This window comes from Lemur catta, chromosome 1 (assembly GCF_020740605.2).
Source record: "Lemur catta isolate mLemCat1 chromosome 1, mLemCat1.pri, whole genome shotgun sequence".
Classification (NCBI taxonomy): Eukaryota; Metazoa; Chordata; class Mammalia; order Primates; family Lemuridae; genus Lemur; species Lemur catta.
The window spans coordinates 401,233-414,051 of record NC_059128.1 but is presented as its reverse complement, the minus strand read 5'-3'; positions in this window follow the sequence as shown (position 1 = coordinate 414,051).

The following is a 12,819-nucleotide window of genomic DNA, read 5'->3' as shown; positions in this document are numbered from 1 at the left end:
GAGTTGGAATTCACATATTGCAATGTTCACATAAAGGGTCCAACTTGACAAATACTGACACAAGCATCACCATTATCAAGATGGAAAATAAGCCAGTGACCCACAAAATTTCCTCTTGTTCTCCTGTAATTCCTCCTTTCTACACATCCCCTTCTCCCACCATGTCCACAGTCAACAACTGATCCTCTTCACGGTGATTTGTGTTCATTTCCATTTTATAGAACTCATAAAAGTATAAAATATGGTATTTCTTTTTTCCGTCTTATTTTTGTCATCGTGAATAATTAAGCCTCTAACCATGCTGTTCCGTGTGCCAAACATCTGTCGACTGCAATGAGGGGCGGGTACCCATGAATGGATTTGCCGTGGTTTGCTTGCCAACCAAGCTCCTGACCGATGCTCGGTCTGTTCTCACTTTCCGCGTGATTTCAGCAACGCTGCTGCTCCTAATCTCACAACAGCAGCAGGATCCGGCCACACTGAACAAGCTTCAGAAAGACAGATTTTCTTCAACACATCAAGAAAGTGTAGTTAGAGGCCTCTGTGTGCGACTCTGGGTGGGAGAGGGGCAGAGGGAGGGAGGGAGGCAGAAGAGAGTTCGCACGTCAAAGACCGTGACTTCCAAGGCCTTGAACGAGGCCGCGATGGCCACGTGAGGTGGCGACGCACACAGGTCAGATGACGGGCTTTAAGATGTGATCACGTTATTTTAATAGACGTGTAGCATCAATGCGTATATCACAGACACCTGTCTGTATGTCACCTATCCATGTGCTTTAGAAGAGATTAGCGGGGTACCCGCTGGTGACGGTGACAGGAAACCTCCATCCCTCCCCAGCTGCCCTGAGGCCGGAAAGTGGACACTGCTATCCTGGGGCCTGAGCGCCCCCTGGCCGTCCCACGAGTTCCCTCAGGGAGTTGGGGCTCCCCGGCAGTCCCCGCACTGTGTCTCACATAGTGACACAAGCACGTGACCTTGCAGGTCACAGAGCTCAGCTGCAGGCAGAACTGCGTCTTAGTGTTTTCTCTGGCGCTGCAGCTGTGCCTGTCACAGAGAACGTGTGGCACATGTGAACTGAAACACAGTCCTGAGCCCCAGCCCAGCTCCCTGCCCCCTGAGCTCAGCTCTCTTGGCCAAGAAGACCCAGAGAAGCCGTAAACCTGAGTTCCTGGCCATGAAGAGAAGGGAAGCTGGACGCCCCTCAGACATCAGGATATTAAATTATTAGCGGGACCTAAGGCCTTGCAGAGCAGAGGTCAGATCACCTGCAGACCAGCAATTTGCTCAGCAAATCACTTGAGTCAGTATATGGTGGCTCGTCTCTCATTAGCAGCCTTCCTCATCTTACCTGAAAACGTTCCAAGCCCTCACACAAAGCTTTATTTCTTTACCCAGTTACAAAGCGAAGAATCTTTACACCCACCTATAACCTGTAAACCCCAGCATCAAAGTGTCCCTCCTTCTTGGACCAAATCAATTGTGAACTAAAATAAAATATTAAGGCTCACCCCTGACCAGGTGGCTGAATGGACTCCCTCTTGGCCAAGGGGATACCCTACAACTAAATTGCCTGCTGTGAGGAGGGAGGTCACACCTGCCTTATCGTGCCCCCTCCCTTCCTCGAGACATGCTCCGTAACCCGCTGACAGGCCTAAGGGGAGGCAAGACCAGTGGGCAGGTTCTCAATTCACACAACAAATGCAGGCTTGTCTCTGGTTAACAGCTCCTTATCTTAAAACATTCCAGGCCTCTAGACAAAGCTCCGTGTCTTTAACCAATTACAAGTCAAAGAGTCTTTAAACCCACCTACAACCTGTAAACCCCAGCTTCAAAGTGCCCCACCTTCTTGGACCAAACCAATGGACACCTTTCACGTATTGATTTATGATGTGACCTGCAATTGTTGTCTCTCGAAAGTGTACAAAACCAGACCGTAACCTGACCTCCTCAAGGCCATTTACTCAGTGCTTCTCGGGCGTGGCTGTCCAGGCCACGGGTGCACGTATCAGCTGAGAACACACCTCTGTACAGTACTTCACGGAGTCTGCGTTTCTTTCCCCTTAACGCACATCTCACCCCTCACCTTTGCATACTGCCCTTGCCGGGCCGCAGGGACCCAGGGCTCCCGTGTGTGGAAGTCACGCTTGGACGTCCCGGAGGAGCAGAGCAGCCCTCCAGGCTCTTTCCCGGCAGTTCTGGAACCCTCCAGCTGCCCCCGCTGGACACTTGCAGAGGTCCAGAGACGGCCCCATGGTGTCCGGCTACACCCGTGCGTCATCCCTGTGTCTCAGGCTGCACTTAAGTTACCCCAGAAAATGGCCAGAAGGAAAACACAGCCCTGAGGCCCTGCTGAGTGCGGCCAGCGGGTTCTGTCCCGGGCAGGATGTGCAGACCCGGCTGGAGCTCCTTGCCAGGACTGCTGGGACAGGGCCCTGAGGACTGTGACACGGCTGGGGTGCTGCACGTTGTCGGGGGCAGAGAGTGAGCCTGCACAGGGGCTGTGTGCTTAGAGAGGGTCCCCCGATCTCTGACCGGAACTAGAGGCCGAGGCGTCAGCACCCCTGCAGCTGCTCAGGGATGGGCAGTGTGTGACCGGCCCTGCCAGGCACGATCCCACTCACTGCTGGACATCCTGCCGGGCCACACCTCTGCACAGCTGCACCTGGCGCACCACACAAACATGTGTCCGAAACGAAGCGTGGGGAATGAAGGCAGCAGGTCGACTGTAGAATACAGCGGGCACTGAGGGTACCAGGAGCAGAATTAACAGTCACGGGAATGGGGGAGGGAGAGAAGGGAGAAAATGGGGCAGACATGATGGCTGAGGTTTATTTTCTCCACAACTGAAAGTATCAAATTACGATGTCAAGAAATTCCTGAAAAAGCTGAAATGTAAGGTGAGATATGGGTGAGAACTCCCCTAAGGTACATCAGAAAAACGTGAGCAAAAACCAGATTAACTGATTACCAAGAGTGGGAAGCACTAGAAGCATCAGGAGCATCTTGGTTCTCTTCACACGGGTTTAGACACGGACTTAAGGCTTCTCTCGGCGGGTGTTGGTTGGAGACTCAGCGGACTGAGCGCTCTGAATTCTGAGACGAAATCAGTGCTGGTGTGTGGTCCTGGCCCCGGGCAGCTGGTCCTTAGAAATGGTCTCATTCTGAGGAATGAATTTTAAATGGAGAAATGTTGATAGAAAACGCACCACAGGGTATAGTCGGAGGTAATGCCCAGTCAACGTAAAATGATCCCAGGTAGAAGGTGAAAGATAAGGAAAGAAATGAGTAGCAAATGGAACCTATCTATGTAACAGTAAGTGAACACTGAATGGGTGAAAAATAGTCACATCATGTTGTATAAGTTTCTAAATAAAAAGAGTTAAACTATCACACAAAACGCCAATGGTATTTAGGGTGAAAGAATTAAATTGTGGTCAGACATAACAAGAACCTTGTGCTACACAGAACCAAAGGTAAAAGCAACCACCTGCAGAGCTTCCCAGGGCGAATATTCTCCTTCTACCCACCCCCGCGCAAACACTGAAGGAAGCAGAAGAGTTTCTAACCATCACAGTCTTACAGGTGCAAATTAGCACGAGAAGAAATTTTCATAAGAAGGCAGATTTCAAAAGGGGAAGGAATGTGGGCTCTTGGGACCCTAGGAGACAAAGTTAAACATGATACAGCCTTTGAAATACACCACGATCACAGTGGTTTAAACGGTGAGTGGAGACGCACCTGCTCCCTCCGCCTCCCCTCCCTTCCAGGTGAGTCCTCACAGAGAGGACCCTGTCCTCCTCCCACGTCACCCAGCTGACTTGATGTCCAGGCCCCCCCACTGCCACGCCCTGTGACTGTTACTGTCCCCGGTCGTCCAGGTAACCACCCAGGGTGGGAGGCTGGGGCCTGAGCAGCCCTTTGTTCCCTGTCAGTCTCCCCGGGGGGAGGTGGCCCCAGCAGCCGGTTCAGCCCTGGCTTCCCCGAGGACACTCCTTCTCACCACTCTCTCTGGATGGATACCTCCGAGCTGGGGCGTGAGGCCGGCAGGGGGACAGGTGGCCTCAGGGCCCCCCTGGTGCTGCTTGGGCTCTGGGCACTCCTGGCTTCGGTCCAGGGCTCTCAGGGCCGTCCCTCCTGGCGCTATGTGTCCTCCGAGGTGGTGATTCCTCGGAAGGAGACGCACCGTGGCAAAGGCTTCCAGGTGCCCGGCTGGCTCACCTACAGCCTGCGGTTTGGGGGCCAGAGGCACGTCATCCATCTGCGGCCCAAGAAACTTATGCCCAGACATCTGCTGGTGACGACCCAGGATGACCAAGGAGCCTTGCAGATGGACTACCCCTACATCCCTGCAGACTGTCACTACCTCGGCTACCTGGAGGGGATTCCTCTGTCCATGGTCGCTGTTGACACGTGCTATGGGGGCCTGGACGGAGTCATGAAGCTGGATGACCTTGCCTATGAGATCAAGCCCCTCAAGGACTCCCGCAGCTTCGAACATGTCGTTTCCCAGATAGTGGCTGAGACCAACACAACAAGGCCTAGGCAAAGACCAAAACACGAGGAGGAGGCGGACTCACTGCTTTCTGAGGCAAACCTCACTGCAGCCCCCCGGGTCTCCAGCAAGCTCTTTGCAATGCATGGAGGGGTTGTCAAAGGCGTTTTCATGGCTACCAATGAGCTGTACCGTTCACAAGGCAATATGTCAGCTTGTACTGTATATTTAGTCCGTCTGTGTGCTATAACAAATGCAATACTTCAAACTATCGATATGTCGGTCTATGTGTCTGCCCTGCTTGTATTTGATCAACGGGATCCAACCCCAGTAAATGATTACAGAGTTCCAGGGAGTCCTTTTTATCGTTTCTATTCACGTGTTCTATTTGCAGCCTTTCGGCCCAGTATAGGCTACCTAGTGTTTGCTCAGGGACCATATGAACTGGATGTTTCTCCATCTCCCTACGCCCTATGCCGTGGAATAGGCATAATTATGCTTGGTGTCCGAAGCAGACACTATGTTTTGGTATCTGTCGTCGCAGCCCAACAATTGGGAAGATCTATGGGGTTTTATTATGATGGGCCCCAGTGCCGATGTCAGAGGAGGACCACCTGTGTTATGTTCTACCACCCCGAGATTACAGATACGTTCAGTAATTGCTCCATTGTCAATTTACTAAATGTACGTAATGGAAAAGCAGGTGAATGCCTATTTGAGGATTTGGTGTATTATAACCAAAGCTTGACGAACATTCGCTGTGGAAACTACATAGTGGAGGATCAAGAGCAATGTGATTGTGGCTCCTTCCAGCAGTGTTACAACAACAAATGTTGTGAAAGTGACTGTCAGTACTCGTCTGAGAGCATTTGCGATAGAGGACAGTGCTGCACAAACTGCACCTACTCCCCTGCAGGGACACTCTGTAGACCTATCAGAGGTATATGTGACCTTCCAGAGTACTGTGTGGGACAATCCCAAAGATGTCCCCCAAATACGCACCTGCAAGATGGAACCCCATGTACCGAAGAAGGCTATTGCTTTAGTGGAAATTGCACTGACCGCAATTTTCACTGCAAGGAACTCTTTGGCGCAAATGCTTTCGATGGTTATCCAGCCTGCTATTCCATAAATCAAAGAGGCAACCGATTCGGACATTGCTACAAACAAGGGACGAGCCGATATTTTGTAAGGTGTTCCCGCAGAGACATAATGTGTGGAAGGCTGCAGTGTATGAATGTCTCCAGTATTCCCCAGTTGCAGGAGCACGCTTCCTTCCACCAGACCTTTCTGAATGGAGCCTGGTGTTATGGGGAGGACACCCACCGTGGGACAGGAGTCAGGGATCTTGGACAGGTGAGAAATGGCGCTCCCTGTGCTCACAGAATGGTCTGTAACAACACCTTTTGCAACGGGACTCTGGAAGAGATGAATTACGACTGTATCCCTGACAAGTGCAATCGCCGAGGTGTTTGCAACAACAAGAGGAACTGCCACTGCCACCAAGGCTGGGACCCTCCACTCTGCCTAGCACCAGGTGCCGGTGGGAGTGTAGACAGCGGACCCCCTCCAAAGAGAAGGCGGAAAATAACACAAAACCAGCAGTCAGTGCTCTATTTGAGACTGGTCTTTGCTCGTATTTATGCCTTGATAGCGGCACTGCTCTTTGGGGTGGTCACAGATGTACAAACTATCAACACGACCGAAGCTGAGGATAAGACGTATCCTGGGCCCACAGGACAATAGTCACCAGCCGCACCCCCGTAAAAATGTAGGGAACACAGTTGGAACATCTAGGGAAAGGCATCGGTAGAAGAGACGGCCAAGCTCAAGTGCACGTTGCTTGCAGTCTGCAGGAGACTCAGGGGTCCTCTCACATCATGGGAGAACGGGAAGCGCTGGCTTCTGTCACAGGTTCTCTTTTCAGGTCACCGACGCTCACTCTGAAATAAATCTTCAAAACCAGGTGTTGGTGTCTTCTACATCTTTTTATGGGCCCTTAGCAGCCCAAACTGAGCCTGAGCCCCTGACCAGGAGAGGTGACCTGAGTCAGCCACTGGGTCCTGACCTGAGGTCACTGGTCCCGGAATCAATCGAAGTTGCCACCAGCTCCGTTAAGGGCACATTCGTGGCATTTCTCCAAAGTGTGCTCCTGAGCAATGAGGTTTTCCTCGTTCTCCAGGTGATCTGTCCTTCTCTGAACCCACAGTGGCTTTAGGGCAATCCGGGGCCGCTCCCGGCCAAAGCTGCCTCTTCCTCACTGGGGTGGCTGTGGGCTTTGGGGTGAGAGGGACGTGGGTCCAGACACCCCGCTGAGCACGAGCTGTGCTGCCTGGAGCCCACATCCTCCTGGTGGGAAACTGAGGCTGTGGGGTTGAACCCTGCATCCAGGGAACTTCAATCAGAAAAATAAATAGGCAAAATAAAAACGCCCAGCAAGGCCTCCGGCATTGAGCGGGAGCTCGGTGAATGTCACTTCCTCCCTCCCTTCCTCACACCCCGCTTCAATGACGTGAGAATGTAGGTAAACTGAGTCCGTTGCAGCGAATGACAGAAGCCAGGCTTTCCCAAGAGCAGGCAGATGCCCCGGGTATCCAAATAAATCAAATAAATATTATTTCATAAAATAAAGTGCAATTTAAGAAAATAATTGCATCAGCACATAAACTATTTTTACATTAAAATTTTAAATGATGTCTGTTTTTTCCATTGCAATGAAGGCACGTCTTTAAAAGTTTAAAAGACAAAGCCCACAGAGCTAAGAAACGACACTCCCCACACCCTGCACAGAAAACGACTTAGTCTATGGTAATACTGATGTCAGCATTTTTCTAAACACACGCACAGTGAACACTGTACTTCTTGTATGCATGCCGCCTAGAGACCTCCCACCCCTTCTCCAAACGCATCCTGCTGTCCCGTCTCTGACCCTTCTCCTAAACCCCGTCCAGGCCACATTTCAGATGCTGCTGGTCCACCGCTGTGCCTCTCTCAGCCTATTTCCTCGCTTCCTGGTACAATCGTAGAGCCCCCAAGGCTGCCCCTCGCTCCCCCCTATGTCCCAGCGAACCTCTCCCGTGCACTCCTGCCCTCCCACGCCTGGGAGTTTACACCTGCTCAGGGTGGCCGCAGCGTCCTCACCAGCACCCTGGGAACAGCCATCCTGCTCCAGCCCCCCTCGGGCTGAGAAACCTGGCGCAGGTTCCGATCTGCCCAAACGGTGCTTGCCCAGCGTCCAGGAATGGCCGGGGGAGGCAGGAGGACAGTTCTTTTTTTTTTTTTTTTTTTTTTTTGAGACAGAGTGTCACTTTGTTGCCCGGGCTAGAGTGAGTGCCGTGGCATCAGCCTCGCTCACAGCAACCTCAAACTCCTGGGCTTAAGCGATCCTCCTGCCTCAGCCTCCCGAGTAGCTGGGACTACAGGCATGCGCCACCATGCCCGGCTAATTTTTTCTATATATATTTTTAGGTGTCCAGATAGTTTTTATTTCTATTTTTAGTAGAGACGGGGTCTCGCTCAGGCTGGCCTCGAACTCCTGACCTCGAGCGATCCACCCGCCTCGGCCTCCCAGAGGGCTAGGATTACAGGCGTGAGCCATCGCGCCTGGCCAGGAGGACAGTTCTAAACAGTGCATCCAGTAGCTGCTGAAGGTGAATCCGGAGGCTGCACAGGAGAGTCTCAGGGACCCCCCAGGCTGGACCAAGCCTCCCCCAGACTCCACCAGCTGCACCTCACACTGGACACCTGCAAACACAGACACATCCTGGTCACAAACTGCCACACACACCCCTGTTTCTCTCACTCACATCCACTCCCACACCCAATATCTCTAGTTCTCCATGAATTACCTTGTAACAGAGCAACCAGGAAAAGCCAGCGGAGCCCAGACTCCATGGTGAGTGTCTGTGTTCAGTGCTGATCACCGAATGGGGACACCTGGGAATGCCGGGGCTGGGGCTCCTGTCCCAGAGCTGCAGGGTGAGGGCTGGGCTGGTTTTCATCAGCAGAGGGAGGGCCCCATTTGCATGTCCCCTGCTATATAGCAAGCTCTTGGTGGGACAGCTGAGGAAGGGGCGGGGCCCAGATCAGATGTGATTGTCCTGGGGGAGATTTGTGTCAAGAATAACATTTTAGGAACTGCGAGCAGAAACACAGAGGAGTTGTGTCATGTTTCTAAGAACACATACCTACCAAAAATGTTCAGTCTCCAAATCTGGGCCTACGGTTCTCACAACTGTACCCAACTGCTCCACTGAGCCAACTCCACAACAAGATGTGACACGCTCAGTGAGGTTTGCAAACTCAGCCTCCCACAAAGAGAACATGCCCTGACCTACTGTATGTGTCTGCCTGCACATCACGGTCATACTGGCCCGTGAGCCTCCGAGTCCCCACGACGGAAGAGAAGGTTGGGCATCACTTGTGCCGTGAGGATCACTCAGCTGAGGAGAATCAGATTCGCACAGAACTCTCAAAAAACAGCTGCTGCTAAGATCTGTGTTGAGACCAGGAGACGTGCGGGGAGGCCACGAGAAATGCCCGCAGTGTGTCCTCACCTCCCGGTCACCGTGCCGCCAGGTGGAGCCACACAGACCCGCATTCCGTTCGTGCTCCACCAAGGGCGTGAGCCAGCTGCCAGCCCCAGAGCGCACGGCGTCACCCTGAGAGAGGGGCGGGCTGGACCCCAGTGTCCAGCGCTGCACACGGCTGTCACCATGGCCTCCCTCCCTGACCTGGCATGTTCCTAACGTGCGACCAGCACTTCAGGGCTGGGATTGTGAAGTGCTGCTTGCCTGGACAAGGGGTGGCCATTTTCTTGGTCACCTGGCTGCCACCGGCAGTTTAGTTGACGGATCTGCGCTGCCTGCTGTTGAGGAAGGAAGCGTCCTTCCCCTGGAACCAGGGCCTCTGATGCCTCACCACCTGGGGGTCAAGCCTACGAAAGCCCATTTGCAGAGACTTGAATGGGCCCTTCCATTCTTCTATTGCCATTGTCTGGATTGGGGGAAATCTGAGAGCTACAAGAACCCCGGGACCCAATCCTCATGTTTCCATGGCAACACCTCCTATCCCTCCACAGCAACCAGACTCCTTGATCTGAGATACCGTTTGTCCTACTGAGATTCAGACAGTCGGCATCGTGGAAGGTAGTTACGGCAGAAGCACCGAAGTCATGGAAGCAAATTGACGTTAGAAAATCGGTAAATTCTGGTTCAGACAAATTTCTCCCCTTCAAGGGTAGGTATTCTCTGAGACAATCAACCGGCTACCAAGATGACACCGGATGTTCTCGTGGGATGGAGACTTGTCACTCAGCTCCGGCACTCGGTGGGCCCTGCTGGGCGGCAGCCGCTGTCTGAGTCCCCGTCGAGGCTGGGAGAAGCCCGGCAGGATGCAGCCGGCACAGCACCGAGAGCCGCGTCGACTGGCTCCTGGGGCAACTGGCGTCATGAGGTGCTGTGACATTTTAAAGGCTTGTGCATGTGACGGGCATTTGAAATGTGCATGGACCTAGAATATCCTGGCACGGATACATAAAATAATTCCTGAGAGGGATGTGGAGTGAACATCAGAGCGCGAGATGGAGATGTCCAGTAGAGCTGGCAGAAAAACAAACACAGAAGTTATTGTCCCGAGAAAGTAAAAGTGGCCGCTGAGGACCAAGTCTATGCAGAGCTTGTAGGCAATGAGGCATGAAGAGGGCTGCCTGGATTTGACAGAGCAAAATGCTATCTCTGCCAGCAAGAGCGGAATTCGTGCAGCCCAATGTTAGAGCACATTAAAAAGAGAACAGGGCGGGGAAGACCAGGTAGCAGTTGTCAAGGGAGAGGGATGAGTTTCACCTGGAGGGAAGATGGGATTTTTGTTTTTTTTTTTTAAATGGTTTTCAGTGCCAACTGCTAAGACAATCACCCAGGAGACGTGCTGGTTAGTGACTTTGGAGGGTCCCAGTGTCCCCTACTGGTCCCCCTGAACCGTGGAAGCTGAAAGCTTTGGCATCTCACTCACTTTCCTTCTATCACCAAAGATAAAAACATCTTGCAACACTGACAATGTCCGCATTAATTACAAAAATTGGAGAATAGCGGCTTGATTTGACATGTGCATTTTTATTTATTATCCTTTTCAGGGAAAAAATCAAGTTAACCAGCAGTTTTAGAGAATGTGACTGAATACCTTAAAGAGTAGAAGTTATTTTTAAATATTCGACTATGATTACTCAATTTAAATACGCACTTTCTTTTCTCTGTTCAGTTTCTGAGGTAGTACAATTAGCTCACTCGCTTCTGCTATACGTAAAAAAATTTCTAGACATAGTTTCCGCTCTAGAGTGCTCTCTCAGTCCCGGTTTAAGTCTGTTTCACAGCCTCAGATCAAATCGACTTCACTGTCTATCTCAGCTCTTGTCACAGGACATCAGCACTTGGGGGACGTGCCCGACATGCCCAGGCCACTCCGTGACCACTGTTTGACACCAGCGATGCACGTGCTCGTGACGCAGCTACTGGGGACCTTCCAGCATCTCGCATGAAGCGAGTGAGTAGTTAGTGGTCTCCCGGGGCCAGCAGCCGGTTGTGTCCTCTCACGACACGGCACGTCCTGCACAGAGCCTGTGTGGCCTCGACTCATGCGTGCACACATGTGGGCTGCACAGGGTGGCCGAGTCCAGCTTCAGGCCACTCGCGTGCAAACAGCCCTGGCTGGTACGTGGGTGGATGGACACAGGAGGTGGCATTAGAGGATGAATTGGGATTGGGTCCACTGATGGGCAAATCCTTGTTGGCCTTCCCCCCTGTGACTGGCACTTGGTGAGGGAGTGAGGAGGAAGAGAAAAGGGCTCCAGATCGCCAGAGCTTACGCGGTGGAGACAGATGCATGCGTCTAGACGAGGAAACAGCACCATGCTGGGGAGGGCTTCTGTGGGACCTTCGGGAGAAAGAACACACCACCCAGGGATCAGGATTCATCCAGCCGGTTCTTGCTACCGATGTGGTTCCCCAGAGCTGAGAGACACACCCTGGGGCAGAGTCCCCAGGGCTGCGCAGAGACTCTCTGCCCAGGGCACAGCCCGGCAGGCTTGTCTTCCTGCCCCCTTCCCTGGGAGAGCTGGCAGCTGCTCCCAGCCTTCGGACGCCGCGTCTCCGGGGAGGATGATGGAGACAGAAGGGAGCAGCTCATGAACATCAAGCTCTGCTCCTGGGATGGGAAGCTGGGGGTGAAATGCAGGGAGGACAGAGGCCCTTGTGGGGCAGAGGTCACGGGCGACACGACTCTGTGGGGCCCGTGTGTGTCTGCCATGCAGGGACAGTGAGTGCCTGGGGTGAGCTGGGATTTGGGGAGGCCATTTGCTATCAAGGCACGATGGCAATCCTCAGACGACCATCTATTGCGAAGGAAAACAGGCCAGGCAGGAACTCGACGCAGGGAAGGGCCCTACTGAACGGACACATCTCGCCTGCAAGCAAAGAAAGTCATTTCCTCCATTGCTGCCTGAAGTGAGAATGTGAGAAGTTGAAGCCAAAAGCAGGGAAAAGAGTCCCTGTGGACGTGTGACACGTGATGCTGAGCCGACTCAGTGAGCTCCCCGCAGGAGGTCTGTGTCCGAGCTCACACCGACGTCCACCCACTGTGCCCCTCAGACAGTGACACACGGCCGTGCCCGTGGCGGTCACAGAGCTCAGGTGCAGGGAGAACTGGGTCTGGACGCGGCTCTGGAGATGCAGACGAGGCTCTAAACCGGTGGACTGTAACAGGTGCCATGTCCAGGAGGCTGTGCCCCAACACTCCGGCCCTGTGGGGCGGCTGCCAGCTCCAGCTCCGTGAGCAGCCGCTGGAAACGAAGTAGCCCCCGACAGCGCAGGTGAGGGAGGGTCCGCAAGGGAGCGCCGATCCGGGGCCCAACTGCTGCAGCTTCGCCTGGAACAGGAGCCCTGGGGACAAGGAGGATCATCAGTCTCTGTCAGTCACATACAATCACAGACGTCCCCACAGTGTGATGTCTAAGGTCTGAGACGCTCACCCAGGGGGGCTAATTCACCAGGAAAAACAGGAGACCTAGCAATGTCATCGTCCTCTAGCCCACAGCTCTGTCTTTCCCAGAGACCTCAGCCTTGTCTGAGGAAAGAACGATTATCTTACCCAGCCCAAGCAGGGGCATCTCCCCCAGGGCCTGGAGAGAAGTTTAGGTGCGGAGCCCTGTATTTTTAAGTAGAAAGAGACCGAGGTCGGGCTTTCCTAGTCCTTCTGCGATCTCTGTAGGACAACCCCTCTCCTGAATTCATGGGGTGCACGAGTCTGAGATGAGAGGTCGCTTGGTCTACGAGGC